Below are 20,009 nucleotides of genomic sequence, written 5' to 3'. Positions count from 1 at the left end.
CAGTCATCTCTTTAGCTGCTCTTATTAGTATTTGGCAAGGAAATTTTAATTTCTAAGAGTGTTATATGGTGAGCTCTATAGGACAATGATTTAAAAAATGGGCTTTGGAGTAAGATAGGTCAGAACTTAATGCTTATTCTACCACCCATTAGCTTTGTGGTCTTGAAAGAAATCTCTCGGGGCAGCCGGGTGGCTCAGTCGGTTGTGTGTCCAACTTCGGCTCAGGTCACAGTCTCATGGATTGTGAGTTCGAGCCCCACGTTCATGAGTTCGAGCCTGCTTTGGATTCTGTGTCTCCTTCTCTCTCTGCCCCTCCCCTGCCTGTGCTCTCTCTCTCTCTCAAAAATAAACATTAAAAAAAAAGAAAGAAAGAAACCTCTTAGTCTTTCTGAGCCTTAGTTTCTTCATCTGTGAAACAGAAATACTGATTCTTTCTTGGTGATGTGCTAAGGACTAAATGAAACAATATTCATGGGTCCCTTAGCGTATGCCCTCACATGGGGTGTGTGTTCAATTAAAAGTGACTTTAATTGTACTGGACCTTGGGTGAGGTGAATATGCATGATGTGATTGCAATATGACTCCATTTTAATAGAAGGGACAGTGGCAGAACTGTCGTCCTCTAATAATAAGAAAAGGAAACCTTAATGGAACTAAGGAAGCAAAGTATCTAGACCCAGAGCAAGGAGAGGGCCATGGTGCTGGGAAGGAGGTAGCATCAGGGGTGTCTGAGCTGGGGTTGCCCTGAAACAGAGCCTGTGACAAGGAATTCGAGAGCATGGAGAGAATAAAGTAGGGTTGGTGGAAAATCCAAACAATGTACCATAAGGGAACCTAAGATTCCTGCTGTTGAAGAAAGCACCTCTGAGGACCATGCCGAGTGCTTCTCAGAACTGCCTTGTCTGAAAGGTAGGTGGCTGAAACATTGATCCCCAGACTCCTGTCTCCCCCCCAGTTTGGGCTGCCCTTGAGGGTGTTAACTCTCCCACACATTTCCATGCTAAACTTGAAGAAGCATTGAGCAGGCTTCTGCAGTTCTGGAAGAGGCTCTGAGGCAGAAATTAGGAAGACTCCAACAATGTTCTGGAGGACTGCACTTAGGAGGAAATATCCACCGAAGCTACAACTGAAATCAAAGAGGGCTTAGAGGATGAGAGACAGGACTGCAAACTTTTCTGCACAAATAGTCTTTCTTTAAAAAAAGAAAAAACAACACTTTATTTATTTATTTTGAGAAAGAGAGAGAGTGTGAGCTACAGAGGGGCAGAGAGAGAGAGAAAGAGAGAGAGAGAGAGAGAGAGAGAGACCCAAGCAGGCTCCACGCTGTCAGTGCAGAGCCCATGATGGGGCTCGATGTCACAAACCATGAGACCATGACCTGAGCCAAAATCAAGAGTCAGACGCTTAACTGACCAAGCCACCCAGGCGCCCCACAAATAGTCTTACTGACAGACCACGAAAAGCATCAAGACAGTGAAAAATTGTTACAGACTGAATGTCTGCATCCCCCCAAAATCCATTTGTTGAAATCCTGACCTTTAATGTGATGGTATGGGGAGGTGGGACCTCTGGAACATGACAGTAAGGTCATGAGGGTGGAGTGCTCTGCAGTGAGATTAGTGCCCTTATCAGGGACTAAAGAGATCAGAGTTCCTGCCCTTCACTGTCTGAGGCCACACAGAGATGGACACCTGCAAATGTGGAAGAGGGCTCTCCTTATGGCCTGGCGTGTCCACACTCTGACCTGAAACTTCCAGCCTCCAGAACTGTGAGAAATAAATGTCTATTGTTTATAAACCACACAGTCTATGATACTTTGTTATAACAGCTCAAACTGTGACAGAATTGAATGCTGGGTTCAAAGAGAAAGCAGATATATGATTTTCTCTCAGTTCTAGCTTAGCTTCTTTCCTATTTTGTTTTAAAAGTTTACATATTTAGGGGCACCTGGGTGGCTCAGTCGGTTAAGCATCTGACTTCGGCTCAGGTCACGATCTCGTGGTTTGTGGGTTAAAGCCCAGCGACGGGCTCTGTGCTGACAGCTCATAGCCTGAAGCCTGCCTCCGATTCTGTGTCTCCCTCTCTCTCTGCCCCTCCCCTGCTCACTCTCTGTCTCTCTCCCTCTCAAGAATAAATAAACATTAAAATTTAAGTTTATATTATTTATTTTGACAGAGAGAGAGGGAGGGAGGGACAACCCAAGCAGGCTCCAGCACAGAGCCCGATGCTGGGCTCCATCTCATGAACCGTGAGATCATGACCTGAGCCAAAACCAAGAGTTGGATGCTTAACTGACTGAGCCACCCAGGCACCCCTAGCTTAGCTTCTTCCATGGCAACCAGATTATAGCAAATCAAGTTAAATACAATAAAGTAACAGTTCAAGGATACAGAATCCTTCCTTTCCCAGAAGATGCTACTAGGATCAGAGTCACAGGAATTCCAAACTTGGTTACCTATGTAGTCATACTATTGCCACAAAAGGAAAGATGTGGCTGGTCAAAGATAAGATATTCTCACTGCATCATCCATTCTCTAGCCCCGTAACCAGGAAACACTCCAGTCAAAGCCTGACCAATGTGGCTAAGCCAGACTCCTCAGCCACGTCCTCTGAAGTCTCCATTGTATTAGTCAGGCAGAAATTACTATATACTTGAAATGACGAGTCACAGCTTGTGCAGGGAACGCGATGGAGAAAATTAAACTCAGCATTAATGAGTTAAAAAGCCTTTTGGTTTCTGTTTGAAAGGGGCAAGCTCGTTGGCCTATCTAATCTGCCAGTGAAAGGTAAAATGATTTATAAGTGACAATTTATAATTTATAAATAATTAGATTGTCCATTCAATGCATGGTTGCAATTTCTATCCAATCAGAGTGCCACCTAGGGCTTCCTGATAAAATGGGAACATTGCATGGGACACAACTCATCTGAAAAAAAATATTCATTATTTATCAGAAATTCAAATTTAACTAGGAATTCTTTATTTTTATTTGCTCTATCTGGCAACTCTGTTGCTTCGTCCAAACAAGTACAAAGAAAGAGCTACTCGTTAAAACAAGATTGTAAATGTTCTGGAATGTTGTGCTAAAGGTTCTTGGACTCCTCAGTAGCAGCAACATTTCAATAAATTGACATGTGAATTAACTCTAACGATTTGCATATTGTTTCCTTGGGCACATTTCTAAAAACTTTTCAAAGCTTTCAATAATTTATTTTGTCACAACCTGGCAATCTGTATATTGAAAAAACACTGTGATAGTAACAGGAAAAGTCTTTTCAAATAATTCCAAATGAGCTTTCCAAAGACTCCCGCCTACTTGTTAAGACTCAAAGATGCGTACTTTAAAATGTTTTCACAGGATTCACCTTATAAATAAAATCTAAGTCAACTTCCAAGTCCCAGAACAGCTCTGCAGAGAAGGGAAACATCCCAAAACCACATGCAGAGTAACGTCATTTTAGTTGCAAGATTCTTGTTCCAGCTCACCTTCCAAAACAATTTCAGTCAAGTAGAAATATTCTGACAATCCCCGCTCTTAGAATGGCAAATGATCCCTGCCTTTTCATTCATTCACTCATTACCTCTCCAAAAAGAGAATGTGCAGCTACCAGAATTTCATACAATTAGTGCTCCAAGAGCGTTTTAAATGCAAACCTATAAGAGGAAAGTAAAAACAAATCAAAGTTAATTGTGACTGGCTGGAACAAAATGCTTAAATCGATACAAGGACGGCTCATCTGCTCATCATTTACCCATTACCTGGGAGACGAACACCTCCTGCTGTGCCTGATTTTTGATACAGATTTACCATTGCCTGCATTCCGCAGACACATGCAAAGGAAGCCCAAACCTTCCCTGACTCCCTCTCTCATTATCCTCTTTGCACTTACTAACCTATTCATTCTTAGTTTTTCCTTGCTTGTGTGTTCTTCTTTGCAAGGGGGGCATGCACACAAGGAAAAGTAGAGTTAAAACAACTGGATAAGAAGTTCAGGGACTTCCAGTAAAGCAGTCAGAGGAGGCGCCAGTGTCTGTGTATGAATTACTGACTTCTCTCAATCAGTTCCACACTGACTTTTGTGATTTTCAGAAACCTCCGCAAGTAGAACTCCAGTCCTTTTGGAAGGCATCCCTTAGGGGGGAAAAAATGTTGTTAAGGTCTCAAACCTAAATGAAGAGAAATGAAGCCCTCTTATTTGGAGACGTGAGTGTCTTTAATGGCAGGATAGCCTTAAAACCGGACATGAGTGTCCAGATGAAGGACGTGAAGGCAACATCAGTAGGCTGTTGGAAAGTTTGGCGTTTGAAGGCCATGTGTGCCATTAGCTCTCAGCAATAAAGCCTGATGTTTCAGGAGAAAGACAAACTCATTTCTAACCGGCTGCCTTTCTTCAAACGCCCTTCACCGTAGCTAAGTATCCAAAAAATGGAATATAAAATGTATCTGCCATTGAAAGTTAATGTGTATCTCTGAATTAAATATACACATCAAATTTGAGTAAGTCTGCACAGGATGGTTGGGTTGATATATTAACTTCTTTTTTATTTTTTTTTTTTAGAAATTCTTTTTTTTTTTTAATTTTTAGAGAGAGAGAGAGAGCAGAAGCAGGGCAGGGGACAGAGGGAGAGAGAGAGAGAGAGAAAGAGAATCTCAAGTAGGTTTCACTCTCAGTGCAGACCCTAATGTGGGACTTGATCCCATGACCCTGGGATCATGACCTGATCATGACCCTGGATCAAGAGACGCTCAAGCGAGCCACCCAGACGCCCGAGCACATTAACTTCTTTTTTAGATAACTTTCCAAATGAAACTTTTGCAATTACATGTGACCATTAATTATTATTACTATTATTCTTATTAATGATTTCCAGGGAAGGCGGAAGACTCAAAAGTTTTTGAAATAACTAATTTTTTTTATTTGACAATTAAATGGGTGATGTATAATTGCTATCATCATATTTACTGGCAATTATCCTCTTTTCACTTTCTAGCTATTTTTCTTTTTACTTGTGCATATGGATTACCTAACAGAAGAGTGTAGAGATGACCACATAAATAGCAAATCACGAGTGAAAGTACATTGTATCTTCAGCCAAGTACACCCAAATAGGCTAACTATGTGATGGTTAGAAATGCAGTTCCCACATTAAAATTGGAGTATAAATAAAACTGGGAAAATCTAGGAGCACACTGATACGGCAGGGGGAAAATAGAGTGTAAAGGATTGACTGGAGGAAAAATCGTGGTGCTGTACAAAGGGGTGAGAGTCAGATACAACCGATAGCCAGCATCAGCCTTTCAATTCACTGTTGGCCTGTGTTCCACCTACCACTTCCTCAATGTATCCTTTATGTTATTTTTTTAGGAAAGGACATTCATGACCAATAACAATGTTATAATGATCATAAGTATAGGATTTAAGATACGTTTTTTAAAAACACCTTTAACCAACAATAAAAGCCCCCAAAAGCCATGGGGGTAGTTACCTAGCTCAAGGTTTTATTTAGTGATGGTTCCACTTTTTCACTCACTGCCTGCAAATCAGCATTTTTAGTGGACAAAGGGCTCAGCAGCGGCCTTATGATTGCTTCTTTTCAAATGGTAATGGCTATCCTAACTCCTCTGCCAGGTTTTTCTTACCAGAGCACAAATTGCAGTTTACAAGGCTCTGAGGGGAAAAAAAAAAAATCTTAGCTGAATATCTTTTTTTTTTTATTCGACAAACTGACATGTAAATTACCCTTTAAGTGCTCCACTCTAGGGCTCTGATCATCTCCTAATTGTCACAGTCAATTGTAGCCAACAGTCTCTTCAATCCCAAGCGCTTTGACAACAAGCACAAGGATCAAAGCAGAATCAGCTCCCTTCAATATCCTTCTGTTTAGGATGCTACAAAACGCCTGAAAAAGAAAGGTGTAAGGGCATTGCTGTAGAGGAAACTGAGAGTAGCAAGTATTACAATAGTCGTTTTCTCCATCTCTAAAATTATGCTGTATAAGCTGCCGTGATCTTTAATCACATGTGCAGAACAAATACATAAACCTCCCGGGCAATTAATATGCTCTTAAGATTATACTAATATGCGAGCTTTACAAACAACACCGTCTCGATGGCTTAGGAAAACTCTGATACAGTGAGGGGATAGCAATCATTTCCTAGCAGCTTGAGCATCAGAAACTGTAATCAAACATATTCTGTATTTGAACATAAATTCCAAAGCATAGTTTTTCTAAGTTTGGTGTCAGGACTCCCTGCTCCCCATTGAAAATTCTTCAGGGTTGTTTTTTTTTTTTTTTTTTTAACTAACCTAGAAATGTCCAACTGCAAATGTGCCCCCAAATACATTTTTTTAAATGTGGCACAAAAACTCATTTCAGAAGATGCTGTTTTCCTTACTAGGGGTGACTCTTGTCTTATTGCTTTACTGGCAAGAAACTAATTAAAAGTCATTACATGATCTGCAAACGTGATTCCTAAATAAGATGCACTTACCAGGACTACTACTTCACAAACTATGATAATTCTTTCCAACTAAACTGGTTATTATACATCACTAACTTTTTTAAAAAGATTATGAATGCTGTTCTCACAAGAAAATTTTCACCCTCTCAAATATAATGATATAAATAATTTGGGGGAAAGAGAAACTCTGTGTAATAAATCTGTATCAAATAGCCGCTTTAAAAATAATCTGAATACTGTCAGAGAAAAAGGACAGGTGGAAAGAAATCAAAGGTGCATGTGACAGCACCTATCCAAGCACCTCCACAGCTTTTCTCCTTGTGCCCAGGTATTGCACACAAACAGTGGGTAAGGTCACAAATTGATTGACAGCCTTCCCACTCTCAAGAAAAAAACTGAAAAAAAAAAAAAAAAAAAGAGGCAGCGAACACCGCCGGGTTCCTTTCTCAGCAAGTTTGCTCAAATCCCCCTGTAGGGGTTTCCCAGTCTCCCCTCCATTTCACCTTGAATTCTCAGGTTTGATTGAAGAGCTTCACAGAAGGGTCTATTACAGATTGAGGAATGATCCATTTCACATCTGAAGCTCCAAAGAGCTACTTGTGAGGAGTCTCTGAGTGCATTTATCTCACATGTGAAGCTTTCTGCAAAATCAATATGGGTATTTTTCAGTTTGACAAGTCAACGTGAAATATCACATAATAATAGAAAAACAGAGTTGTACATTTAAACACACCCGATACAGTTATCTATGACAAAGCTTATAGTTATTACTCATGGGTATCCTCGAGTATGCCTCATCTAAATTCACCCTGAGAACTAGGCTAAAGCACGTAGAAAGAGAAACTGACTGACTACCATGTTTTTGGCTCCTTTGCCCAGATGAATCCAGGTTCTGTGGTGAGAGGAGAGAATGGACAGGAATCATGACCTCCACTACCAACTTGGAAGTGACATGGGAAGTGGGGAGAAAACGACCAGAGGTGAAAAAGAAGAAGAAAACAGAACAAGTGAGAAAACGCAAAGAACTTCACACCTAATTAATTGGCAATAACTGGGCAAAACGTTCACCCAAAGAACAGTAACCTTGTCTTCTCAAACCCCACCACCACCACCACGGTAGCAAACACCAGCAGAATAACTGACATATATGTGTTGGGGTCTGACAATCTTCGGGTGAACTCTGGGTCTATTCTCCTTTCTGCATTAGCTTGAGGAATATGATTTAACTTCTCTAAACCTCTGAGTTTCTCTGCTGGTTATTTTTATCTTAAAATGGGATTAATCAGAAGATTTACCTTACAAGGTTTTGTGAGGACTGAACAAGATGATGCATATAGCACCTGGCACATGGAAAACATTTAATTATTTGTAAATATTGATGAAATTATTATCATTTCCTTATACCTATCCACAAGGTCTCTAGGGTTCTAATCTGGTGCCATTTGTAGTGTTCCCTGGACCCTTTCCACACTGTTTAATGTCCCCAAGGGATATATGACCATTTGGGTGAAAGAGTGTCCTCACTGTATTAACTCTGGTGTGGGTCCTAATAGAGGAGTGTAGCCATGCACATGTACTTGCCTTAAAAATGGTCTTCATCCAACCAGGAAGCCTGTTTCTAGCAACTGTGAGAGAGAGAGAGAAAATCAAATGGGACTTTGAGAAAGGAAAAAGCCCAGGCCTACAGACCACATCAGCTGATCACTTAAAGCAAAAAAACGAGGTAGGAGATGTAACATATAGTTTTATTTCATATACCAAAATATTTAGTCTTTTTTTTAAGTTTATTTATTTTGAGAGAGACAGAGAGAGAGAGAGGGAGGGAGAGCACAAGTGTGGGAAAGGGATAGAGAGAGGGAGAAAGAGAACCCCAAGCAAGTTCCACACTATGTGATGCAGGGCTTAGTCTCGCAAACTGTGACCTGAGCCAAAATCAAGAGTCAAACACATAACTGACCGAACCCCCCGGGTGCCCCGCCAGTATGTTATAATTAATAGTGGGGTTATGTCTATACATTCAACCATAGGAAGAACCTTAAAAAAAATCTCAACAGCATATTGGCAACCAAGATCTGGTTAAGTGACTCACTATAAACACTTATTCCTCTCTATCACATTTTCCTGTAGCTTATTACTACCTAAGTAGTATTAACATCATTTATATTTGATGATCTATGCTTGGATCTGTAGACTGCTTGAAGCATACTTATAGTTTTAGGTTAACTCTCCCCACTACACAGAATAAGGCCAGAGTAGGCAAAACATGTGAGTTCAGAAATGTGAAAATTCATGTTAATATAGAAATAAGAAAAGTATCATTATAAAATTCCATTGAAGTTTAAAAACTCTTATCCTGCATTTCAAAGTCAAATAACTAAATACAAATGACTTTGTATTTAATTAATTCAACCAATATGTATCAAGAGCTTAATATATGTAATACTGTTCATTTTTTAGCTACCCTACTGTTCTCCTCCATTATTAAAATTAAGCTATAGCTTTCATTCCAAAACCAAATTAAAATATTTTATTAAATGCTGATATAGAATTACAAGAACAAATTGAAACAATTTCCTACTTAAAAAGGGTCGTTTCCTTAAAAATTTTAATTTATTTGTTTTGGACTCAAAATACATTTTTAGCAAGGAAACAAGTTTATAAATGATAATTAAGTTCCCAGATTGACACATAAAAACCTGTTTAATGTAAAATGTACCTGAAACACACTAGAACCAAGTTTTAAACAACTGTGAGTCATGAGATCTATAAATTTAATCCTGGAGAGGCTTAAGGAGCGTCATCAAACATTGAGTTCCCAAAATCTGGGACGTATCAGGCAAGATACCTTAGGTAAGAATAGAGCATCCATGAGTTTGGGTGACTGCTATTCTCAGGATCACACCAATGCCATCATCACCATCATTATCATCATCATCATCATCATCAATATCATTAACTTCCCATATTGTGCCCATCATTTTAGAGCATGGAGGCTATGAAGATGATGCTAGTAGGTAGCCAATAAGATGACATCTCATCACTATGGAGAATTGCACCAGGGTGTTGGGGCCTCACTCTCTCTGGCACTTAAACCTCTTCCACCATTTTCGTTTCCCAACCCGGACTTTGAGTATTTAAAAATTGCTTTCAGTCAAGCAAATTAGAGCTCTAAGATATCACTACCCACATTCCAACATTTCCTCCTTCTAGATTTTGCCTTATACTGTGGCCACATCAGACTTCTTAAGCATAGCTTTGAAAAGTCCAGGAAAGGGGGGCTAGCTCAGGACCTATTAACATATTCCTTCGCATGCTGGTAGTACCTCCACAAAACCACAATATTCAAATGAATATTTTCCTTTCTAAAAATATCAACAGAAAATAATTTTGCAACTTCTCAATTATTTTTATATTTCAAAAGTTACCCTCCTTCATTATCGAGGTTTTCTGTCTTATTCCAGTTTTGGTTTTGATTTTGATTTTCAACTTTACTACTCAAAATTATGAGTGATGGAGTGCCTGGATGAGTGATGGGACTCCACCGGTTAAGTGTCCAACTCTTGATTTCAGCTCAGGTGATGATCTCAGGGTTATGAGACCTAGCCCCACATTGGGCTCTGCAGTGAACAACGTGCCAGTGCAGAAGCTGCTTAGGATTTTCTCTCTCTTCCTCTCTTTCTCTCTCTCTGCCTCTCTCTCTCTCAAAAATAAACTTAAAAAAAATTATGTGGGATGCCTGCTTTTCAAGTACGTCATATGTGCCATTAAGTAGTATCTTATAGTTCAACTAATAAAAATGCTAACTATGAACCTTTGTTTCCTACTTTCAAGTAAGAGCACAGTGCCCTACAGTTTGCAATCCACCTGAATGACCTCTGGCCTCATCAAACTATAATCACAAAACATATACATACTTCACTTAGAATCTGAATGGAGCAGGAGCTTGGGGGAGGAGAAAATGGGGAGTTCTTGTTTAATGAGTGTAGAGTTTCAGTTTTGCAAGATGAGAAAGTTCTGGAGTTCTATTGCATAACAATGTGAATCTACACTTACCACTGCAGAACTGCAGTTAACTCAAAATGGTTAAGATGGCAAATCTCATGTTATTTTTTTACCACAGTTAAAAAAATGTTTAAATAAAATAATGTAGTAAAACTGCTTGAAAAAAAAACTAGTGCATTAGTTCAATAATGAACGATTACAGAACATCTTTTAAAAACTGAATTAAGGATATCCTTATTTTTAGGTGTTAGGCAGCCAAGATCTTGGATTTTAGTCCTAATTTCTTTTCTATGAATATACTGACTGCAAGATTATCTATAAAGTTTTCAAATCCAAATGGACTTACATGTGACATGATATAAGAGAAACTGCACATGAAAATGCATGTCAGAACTAAATAAATCAATGAAATTTGGATTATAGAATTTCACTTCTCTTCTGAAAGATTCAAAGAGTGAAACACAAGAAAACCACCACTCCCAGGTGCTGTGTTCTGTTACTACACATTGTTACCATTTGAAATCTCAAATTTTAACTGAATTCAATGAATTTCAGTGGACCAAGCAAAAGCTGAAGTCCATTCAGACAAAAATACTCGAATCTAAACCAGACTAATTTTTAGTGGTTTCTCTGTTTTTGTAACAATAATTTCACAATATCTTAACACTCACTTTCTCCTGGGTTTTTTGTTTGTTTGTTTGTTTGTTTGTTTTACATTTTACTCTGGTTAATTTTTTACCATTATTTATTTATTTACTTTATTATTTTTTCAGAGACAGAGAGCAGGGAAGAAGGGCAGAGAGAGAGAGAGAGAGAGAGAGAGAGAATCCCAAGCAGGCTCCAACACTTAGTGCAGAGCCCAATGAGATGCTCAATCCCACAACCCTGGGATCATGACCTGGGCTGAAATCAAGAGTTGGATGCTTAACTGACTTAGTGACCCAGGTACCCATTTCTTTTTAATCATCTTTTAAAAAATTATATGATAAAATAAAGACTTTTTAGGATTCAGGGTCATAATGCTTTCTCTTTGAACAGGGTGAGCAAATTTATATTCATCCCACAGAAAGGCAGGAGACAGAAACTTCACAATAAGTAGGCAAAAGGAATTACAGAGTAATGAAGGAAGTTAATAGAAACTAGTGTCTTTAATTTATAATCCCACCTCCATGTAAAAAGAATGAAATCAATCAAAAGCAAAGGTAGATGGCTACCTTTTAAAGTAAGTTCCCAGGAATAAATGGTAGGAAAAAAGTTAATGGGCATGATGCACTGACTCAAAAATTTATTAGAATTTTTTTCTTTGCTATGTACTCTTCTCCAATCATTTGATCATCTAATGGTTTGTTGTTAACATTCATTCTTATAGTCTGTACAGTTTATTAGATTAGGGCAGAACCTTAAAGCCCACTGTGAATTTGCAGTTTATAACAACACTAATAGTTTTAATAATAATAGTTTTAATAATAATATAATAACTAATATCTCAGCATTTACATTATCTCCTTGGAACAACTATATGAGGTGTCACTATCCCTCTAAGATATGAGGAAACTGAGGCTTTGAGAGATTAAATAACTTGGCTGAAACCACACACTAAAAAAGGCTGTGCCCTTAACCACAAAGCTACCCCTGCATCTTGATGAATTGCTACGAGTGTGAATTTCAGTGTAGATTCTTCATCTGCATCATCCATTATAAACCCTTATTTATCTTCTTGATAAGTGAGCTTCCTCCTGCTTTGGGGGTCTCCTATTGCCCAATAGTTCCTGAATAGAAACCATGTCTTGGACACAGACACTTGTTCTGATTGACTCCACGACTGAACCAAATGTGGTCAATGGTGAACAAGGTCATTGACCAGCAGCAGCAGCTCCCTTTGTCCCACAGCTACCACTCCAAGTATTCACCAAGCAGCCCGTTATAAACCATTCACTACAGAGAACAGCATCCATAATGGCAAGTCTTTTGAAATCCACTTGAATTCAGGACTATAATCACTAGCAATTCAGGGTATTCCAGAAGACGCTACTACCTTTGCAAATTACCATAATCAACATCAGTGAAGAACATAATGGCCAACACAATGGGCCTTTTCATTTCCCTGCTTCAGATCCGCATCCTCTTCCCCTAGACCTCTCTATGCCCAGGTGAATAGATTCATGCTATTCCTAGTGTAAACAGAGTGAGGACCCACTCTCACATCTTACTCAGGACAAGCCTAAGTATCCAAGAATAGCAAAGCTAGAATCCTAAGGACACTGTAGGTCGTGCCATGAAACTATATAGAAGAAAAATATGGTCTAAAGAAGTAAAATGATTTGCCCAAGTTCATAAGCTAATGAGCAGAAAAAGAGAGACTTTACAGCAAGTCCAGTGCATTTTCCACTTGGAAGACTTTTACTTTTATTTTTTTAATCTTTTTTTAAGTTTATATATTTATTTTGAGAGAGAGAGCACGTGCATGGATGCACGTGGGGGAGGGGCAGAGAGAGAGGCAGAGAGAGGGGTAGGAGAAAGAATCCCAAACAGGATCCGCATTGTCAGCATGGACCCGGACCAGACCTGGGCTCAAATTCACGAAACGGGAAGGTCATGACCTGAGCCGAAATCAAGAGTCACACTTAACCAACTGAGCCATCCAGGCACTCCTCCACTTGAAGACTTTAAACAAAAAGCCTACTATGTGTCAAATACAGTACAATGTATTGTACATACAGTATTTCATATAATCCTCACAACCTTCACAAAAAAAAAACAGTGTTACTCTTCTTATAAGTAAGAAAGATTAAGTAATTTAGTTAAATTCACATGGCTAGAAAGTAGCAGCTGTAGGGCTCAGCTATCAACACCTTACTTTTAATATAATGGTCAAATTCCTTTTAAAAAACAAAAGAAACAAACAAAAACTAGAAAACAAACAAAAAAAACCCCACAACTAACCCAGAAAGGATTATACCACTAGACAGTGGCGAATTTTCTTCTTCTCAATAGATTACAGAAGAAAAGGTATAAAATGAAGGCCTGGGGAATTGAAAAAAAAACTAAAGTAAAGGTGTTGAAGGATGCCTGGTGGCTCAGTTGCTTAAGCGGCTGACTTTGGCCCAGGGGTGATCTCACGGCCCCTGAGTTCAAGCCTTGCTTTGGGCTCTCTGCTGTCAGTGCAGAGCCCCCCCCCCCCACAAGCCCAGATCCTCTGTCCCCCTCTCTCTGCCCCTCCCCTCCTCTCAAAATAAACATTTTTTTAAAAAATGTAAAGTAAAAGTGTTGCATGAATATACTGGTATTTCTTTTTATTTTTTCCCAAAAGGATTTAAGATGATTTATCAAACAAACAAAAACAACGCAAAACACATCTGATAATAAGATAAACTAAATTTAAAATTGACAAATAAAATGAGTCTAAGGGAAACTACAATGAAATTAAAAGACAAAATTATTGCAAGGAAGTCTTACGTACTTGCCAGCAGTATCTATAAATTTGAACTGGAGCTTTCAGACAGGCCACATGAAGAGGGAAATATGATTCACTGCATGGATCGGAGTGTCCCTAACACAAAGAATATGCCATTTGCTCGGCAGGACGCAATTATTCCTGGTTCTGAGACCATAGAGAAATTTGTCCCTGTGGCTCTCCTCGAGAAGGCATGGCACAGAACAAGGAAGCGTCACCTCGACAGTATGCTGCCAGCCTGCAGAGCAATGCGCTGCATACGGTTATTTAATGCACCGTTTGTTAGTGCCAGGTCGCAGCATTTAGTCATGGCAGTTCTTTGGGGATAGCATGCCGAATGTGAGGGTGTGAAAGCCCTGCATAAATTCAACACTAATGCTAATTGCCATAAAATCTTTGCTAGGACACCCAACCCGTGTCCACTGGAGGTATTTAGTCCCCTTCCACTCGCTCGCTCCATTTGAACACAAGGCACATCTCCTAACCTCTTCTGACGAAGAACAGATCGAAGCTGGTAGTCTCTGCACGAGACTCAGTCTCAAGTTGGCCTGAGGAGAATGAGTGAAGTGGGCAGAGCAAAGCCAGGCCAAGAGAACCAGTTCGACAGTGGTGTGCTCACAGGTTGTGTCAGTTCATTGGTCAGATACAGACAGGCCCACCATTCCCGGGCTTTGCAGAGAGCTCCAGCTGCCGCTGGCAAACTCCTGTTAGGAGCCGTTACTCCCACTCCTTTATTCACTCAGTCATTGAGTTGACCAGTGTCTATTAGTAGTTATTATGGTGACGTGCCCGGGAAGCATAGCTGGACAAGACTCACGGTGCCCCTTCCTAACAAAGCTTGTCGGTTACCCTCTACCTGAAGATGCTCTTAATTTACACAACTCAAGAAAAAAGCATTGAGCTGGAGAACTAATAACTAAAACCCTACATCCTACCTCTTTTTCCGAAAGGCTGTGGAAGGATTCACCTGGGAATCTGGAGAGCAGCCCTTCTTTGGGATTAACTAAAGACTGTGGCCTTGCGATTCATTTCAGTAGTCCATGCCTTTGGTTGTCTCATCTATCAAGAATGAAACTAATATGCAACAAATACATCATAATATACTGTGAAAGATTAAAAAGAGTAAGTTATGAAAGCTAAAAACACTATGGAAGTATTATCTCTAAAATGTGTCCATCTTGGGGGTGCCTGGGCAGCTCAGTCAGTTAAGCGTTCGACTCTTAATTTCAGCTCAGGTTCTGATGTCACAGTTTGTGAGTTTGAGCCCTGTGGCTGCCTGCGTGGGATTTTCTTTCTTTCCCTCTCTCTTTCTGCCCCTCCCCCCCCACACTCTCTCAAAATAAATAAATCTTTAAAAAATAAAAATAATATATACATGTTGATAAAATGGACCCTTAAATTATTATTACATAAGTACGCCTAAGTGTCTGTCATAATTAGAAACTTGTGGCTAAGAATACAAGATAATGACGGGCACCTGGCTGGCTCAGTTGGTAGAGCATGTGACTCTTGATCTAGGGGTCATGAGTTCGAGTGTAGAGTTTGTATGAAGAGATTACTAAACAAAAATCAGAAGAAGAAGAAGAAGACAACAGGATAATAAAAAATAATTTAAAATAATAAAATATAATAAAAATATAATAAAAAAATTTAAAAATGAACAATTTATTCTACCTAAACACTAGACAACTGTATCAATAACATTTTATGGCTTGCACTGAAGGACTCACCAAATTACAAATACAGCCCTTCTAGAATGTTAAAAACATAGTTAGGACTGGCCTGAAATGGAAGCACCCATGTACTCTTATCTGTTGATGTGCAAACAGTATGGTTATGTAAGGAGTAAAAAATCAAAATAATAGTCATTTTACATTATCAAAGTTCAGAGCATACTAAGAAATAACTCTGCCCCAGAGAGAGTTCTACATTCATTTACAACCCCTCTAACTGAAACTAGAATTGTCATCTTCTTTCCCTAACTTGCAAGTTATACCAAAGGCATGTAGTCAACTGGAAAACAAAGAGCACATCTCCTGACTGTACAGATTAAACCAATTTTAAGCATTTTAACATAAAAGCATATATCACAAGATGCACTGCACAGTATTATTCATACAAGGTCAAATTCTTACCTTTTCCTCATTCGGGTTGGCTACCACATATTGGGTACTTAAGGATCGGATCCATTGCTTTCCAAGTTGCCTGTCTGCTTACCATAAAATATTTCACTGAAAGTAAAGGGATCCCTTTCTTGAATGGTGGCAAGTGTGGAGAGTGCACCACGAAGGCCTTGGGCACACTGTGAGAGTGCCTTGCGCTGCCTGCCCACCTCCAAATGCTGCACTCTGCCCCTCTATTGCATGTGAACCTTTCTACCTAATCCTATTATCACCAAGTTCTGCTTCTGCTTTTGTCTCTTAGCTAAAGAAGATGAGTAAGTCTTCAGAGGAAATGGTCTACTGTGGACAGGTGTTTGAGAAACCTCCCTGGAAGGTGAAGAACTGCAGCATCTAGCTGTGCTAGGACTTCTGCAGCAGCACCTACAACATGTACTGGAAGTCCTGGAACCTCCCCACTGCAGGTGTTGTCACCCAGTGCTACTGAAACATGGGCAACCAGCACAAGTGCCTGGGCACATTCAATCCAGATCATGAAGATGTAGGAGATTGCAGCCAGCAAGTGCCGCTGAGTGGCAGTCAAGCAGTTGCATGACTTCAAGATCAAATTCCCACTGCCTCACCAGGTCCTATATCAGCAGCACAAGCCATGCTTAACCACCAAGAAGCCCAAAACTTTCTTGCAGATGCAGAGCCTCCCTGTCCCCAAGTTTTCCCAAATAAACTCCTTGGAAAAATCAGGATGCTAAGAAAGAAAAAGGGAAGAAAAGAAGGAAAGAAAGAAAGGAAAGAGAAAGAAAGAAAGAAAGAAAGAAAGAAAGAAAGAAAGAAAGAAAGAAAGAAAGAAAGGAAAGGACTCACAAAGAGAGCTCAGGTTCAAGATGGCAACCTAGGAAGATCCTGAAGTCATCTTCTCCCATAGACATAACAAATCTACAGCTACATATTGAATAATTTTCTCTGAAGAAGTTCTGAAAACTCGATGAACAATGCCTCCACAACAAAAGATAGAAGAGCCACATCAAGATAGGTAGAAGAGGCAGAGATGTGCTCCTGCTAAAATCCCACCTCAGGCCCAGAAACCCACAATCAGCAGGGACCTCAACAACATGAAACTTTTCCTTGAGGACCAAGAGATTCATGTCTCCACATCAGGCATCCCAACTCTTGGGTCCTGCATCAGAAAGATGAGCCCCCCAAATCTAAAACCAATGGGGATTATGCCCAAGAGAACCAAAGAACTATAGGAAACAGAGAACCTGCCCTTAAAGGACTCACACCTGCAAACTCTCTCACCCCAGGACCTAGCACAAGAGCAGCAGTTAGAAAAGCACCTATATCACATATGAAGGAGATCTACTTACCAATCTTAAAGCAAGTGCTGGAGAGCTGGAAAACCAATGGAACTGTCTCTGGGGATGGAAGTTCTGGCAGGCACCACTCTTGGATCTCATTCTACCTTGTTAATGTCAGCACTGGCAGGTGCCACTTTGGCAATCTCCCTCTAACCTGCTGGTACGCGTGAGCACACCCTCCCCCCCCCGCACACACCACAGCCATACCACAGGCAGCCAGCCAGCCAGGCACCCCACATACCCAATGCTACAGCCCTTGCCCAGCCATAACCATCAGCAGCCATGTGCAACTTACACAGGGAATGCCGCTTGAGCCCTGGCTCTGGTGGCCAGAGGGGATTGCATTTCTGGGCCCAGTGGCTCACCTTCTGCACAAGGCCACTCCTTCAAGATTGGAAGAGGTAACTGTTTCACCTTATAGAAACAAGCACAGAGAATCAGTCAAAGTGAAGAGACAGAGGAATGCATTCTAAAAGAAAGATCAAGACAAAGCCTCAGAAAAAGACCTTAGTGAAGTGAAGATAAGTAATCTACCTGATAAAGTTCAAGTAATGGTCATAAAGATGCTCGCCAAACTTGGGAGAAGAACAGATGAACACAGAACTTCAACAAGTAGATATAAAATATTAAAAAGTACCAAACAGAAGTCACAGAGCTGAAGAACATAATAATTGAACTAAAAAATATACTACAGGTTCAAAAGTAGACTGAATAAAGCAGAACTAATCAGCAAGCTGGAAGACAAAACATAATACTAAAGAAAGCCATCAAACCACAATGGAAAAGAGAAAGAGAAGAGAAAAGGAATGGAGAGGAACTACAAAAATGGCCCGAAAACAATTAACAAAACGGCAACAAGTTATACCTATCAATAATTACTTTAAATGTAAACAGATTAAATTCTCCAATCAAAAGACATGCACTGTGGCTAAATGGATAAAAAACAAGATGCCTCTCTATGTTGCCTACAAGGGACTCACTTCAGAAGTATACACACAGACTGAAAGTGAAGGGATGGAAAAAGATAGGCAAACAAATTGAAATTTTTAAAAAGCTGATGTAGCTACATTTATATCAAATGAAAAGGTTTTAAAAACAAAAACTAAAATAAAATATAAAGAAAGACGTTGCATAATGATAAAGGAGTCAATCCAGCAAGAATGCTTAACATTTATAAATATACACATACCCAACATAGAGGCAATAAAATATATAAAGCAAAGATTAACGGACCTAAAGGGAGAAATTGACAGCAACACAATAAGAGTGGGGGAGTTTAACACCCCACTTATATCAATTGGATAGATCACCCAGACAGAAAATCAATAAGGAAACATCAGCCTTAAATGACACATTAGACTAGATCACTTTATTAATAGACATACACAGAACATTCTATCTGAAAACAGAAGAATACAAATTTCTCTGAAGAGCAGATGGAACATTCTCCAGTATAGATCACATTAGGCCACAAAACAAATCTCAAGAAGAATGAAGTCATATCAAGTATATTTTCCAACCACAATGGTATAAAACTAGAAAAACTGGAAAAGTTACAAAAATGTGAAAACGAAACAGCATGCTACTGAACAACCAACAGGTCATCAAAGAAATCAAAGAGAAATCAAAAAATATCTAGAGACAAATGAAAGCAGAAATATGGCATACCAAAACCTAAGGACGTAGCAAAGGAGGATATAAAAGGGAAGTTCATGCCGGTAACAAGCCTAAGTCAAGAAATAAGAAAAATCTCAAATAAACAATGTAACTTTACAACCGAAGGAACTATAAAAAGAACAAACAAAACTCACAGTTAGTAGAAGGAAAGAAATAATAAAAATCAGAGCAGAAATAAATGAAATAGACACTAAAAAAACAAATAGAAAAGGTCAACAAAACTAAGAGCTGTTTCTTTGAAAAGATAGACAAAATTAACAAACGTTGAGCTAGACTCACCAAGAAAATGAGAAGGCTCAATTAAATAAAATCAGAAATAAGACAAGTGAAACAACAAATGGTACCACAGACACACAAAGGATTATGAGTCTATGATAAACAATTCTATGCCCACAAACTGGACAACCTAGACGACATGAATAAATACCTGGAAATATACAATCTTCCAAGACTGACTCATGAAAAAATAGATTCTGAATAGATCAAATAAAGAGATTGAATGAGTAATCAGAAACCTCCCAACATACAAAAGTCCAGGATCAGATGGCTTTCTGGTGAATTCTACCAAACATTCAAGAAGATTTAATACTTATCTTTTTCAAACTTCTCCACAAAATTGAAGAGGAGGGAATGCCTTCCAAACACTTTCTCTGAAGCCAGCATTATACTGATACCAAAACCAGACAAAGACATCATACAAAAAAAGAAAATTATAGGCCAAGATCCTTGTACTGGGATATTAAAAATATATACAAAAATCTTCAACAAAATGTTAGCAAATGGAATCCAAGAACACATTAAAAAGATCATACACCATGGGGCACCTGGATGCTTAGTTGGTTAAGCGTCCAACTTCATCTCAGGTCATGATCTCAAGATTCATGAGTGCAAGCTCCACATCGGGCTCTGTGCTGACAGCTCGGAGCCTGGAGCTTGC

General features: G+C 39.4%; 1 long non-coding RNA gene and 1 pseudogene across 1 annotated transcript in view; one reads left to right on the top strand and one right to left on the bottom strand.

Annotated features, from left to right (window-relative positions):
* The window catches only part of LOC122481307, a 40,256-nt gene extending 33,155 nt beyond the window's left edge, over positions 1-7,101 (bottom strand). The window contains exons 1-3 of the long non-coding RNA XR_006296817.1: positions 6,968-7,101; positions 5,743-5,902; positions 3,488-3,655 (exon numbers count right to left, since the gene is read on the bottom strand). This is a non-coding gene — a long non-coding RNA (uncharacterized LOC122481307). The remainder of the gene's footprint in view (positions 1-3,487; positions 3,656-5,742; positions 5,903-6,967) is intronic.
* Positions 7,102-15,310: 8,209 nt separating this feature from the next.
* LOC122479476 lies at positions 15,311-16,789 on the top strand (annotated as a pseudogene).
* The last annotated feature ends 3,220 nt before the right edge of the window (positions 16,790-20,009 follow it).

This window comes from Prionailurus bengalensis, chromosome C1, assembly GCF_016509475.1.
Source record: "Prionailurus bengalensis isolate Pbe53 chromosome C1, Fcat_Pben_1.1_paternal_pri, whole genome shotgun sequence".
Taxonomy (NCBI): domain Eukaryota; kingdom Metazoa; phylum Chordata; class Mammalia; order Carnivora; family Felidae; genus Prionailurus; species Prionailurus bengalensis.
Note: the sequence above shows the minus strand (reverse complement) of the source record. Positions and strands in the feature narration are given on the sequence as shown.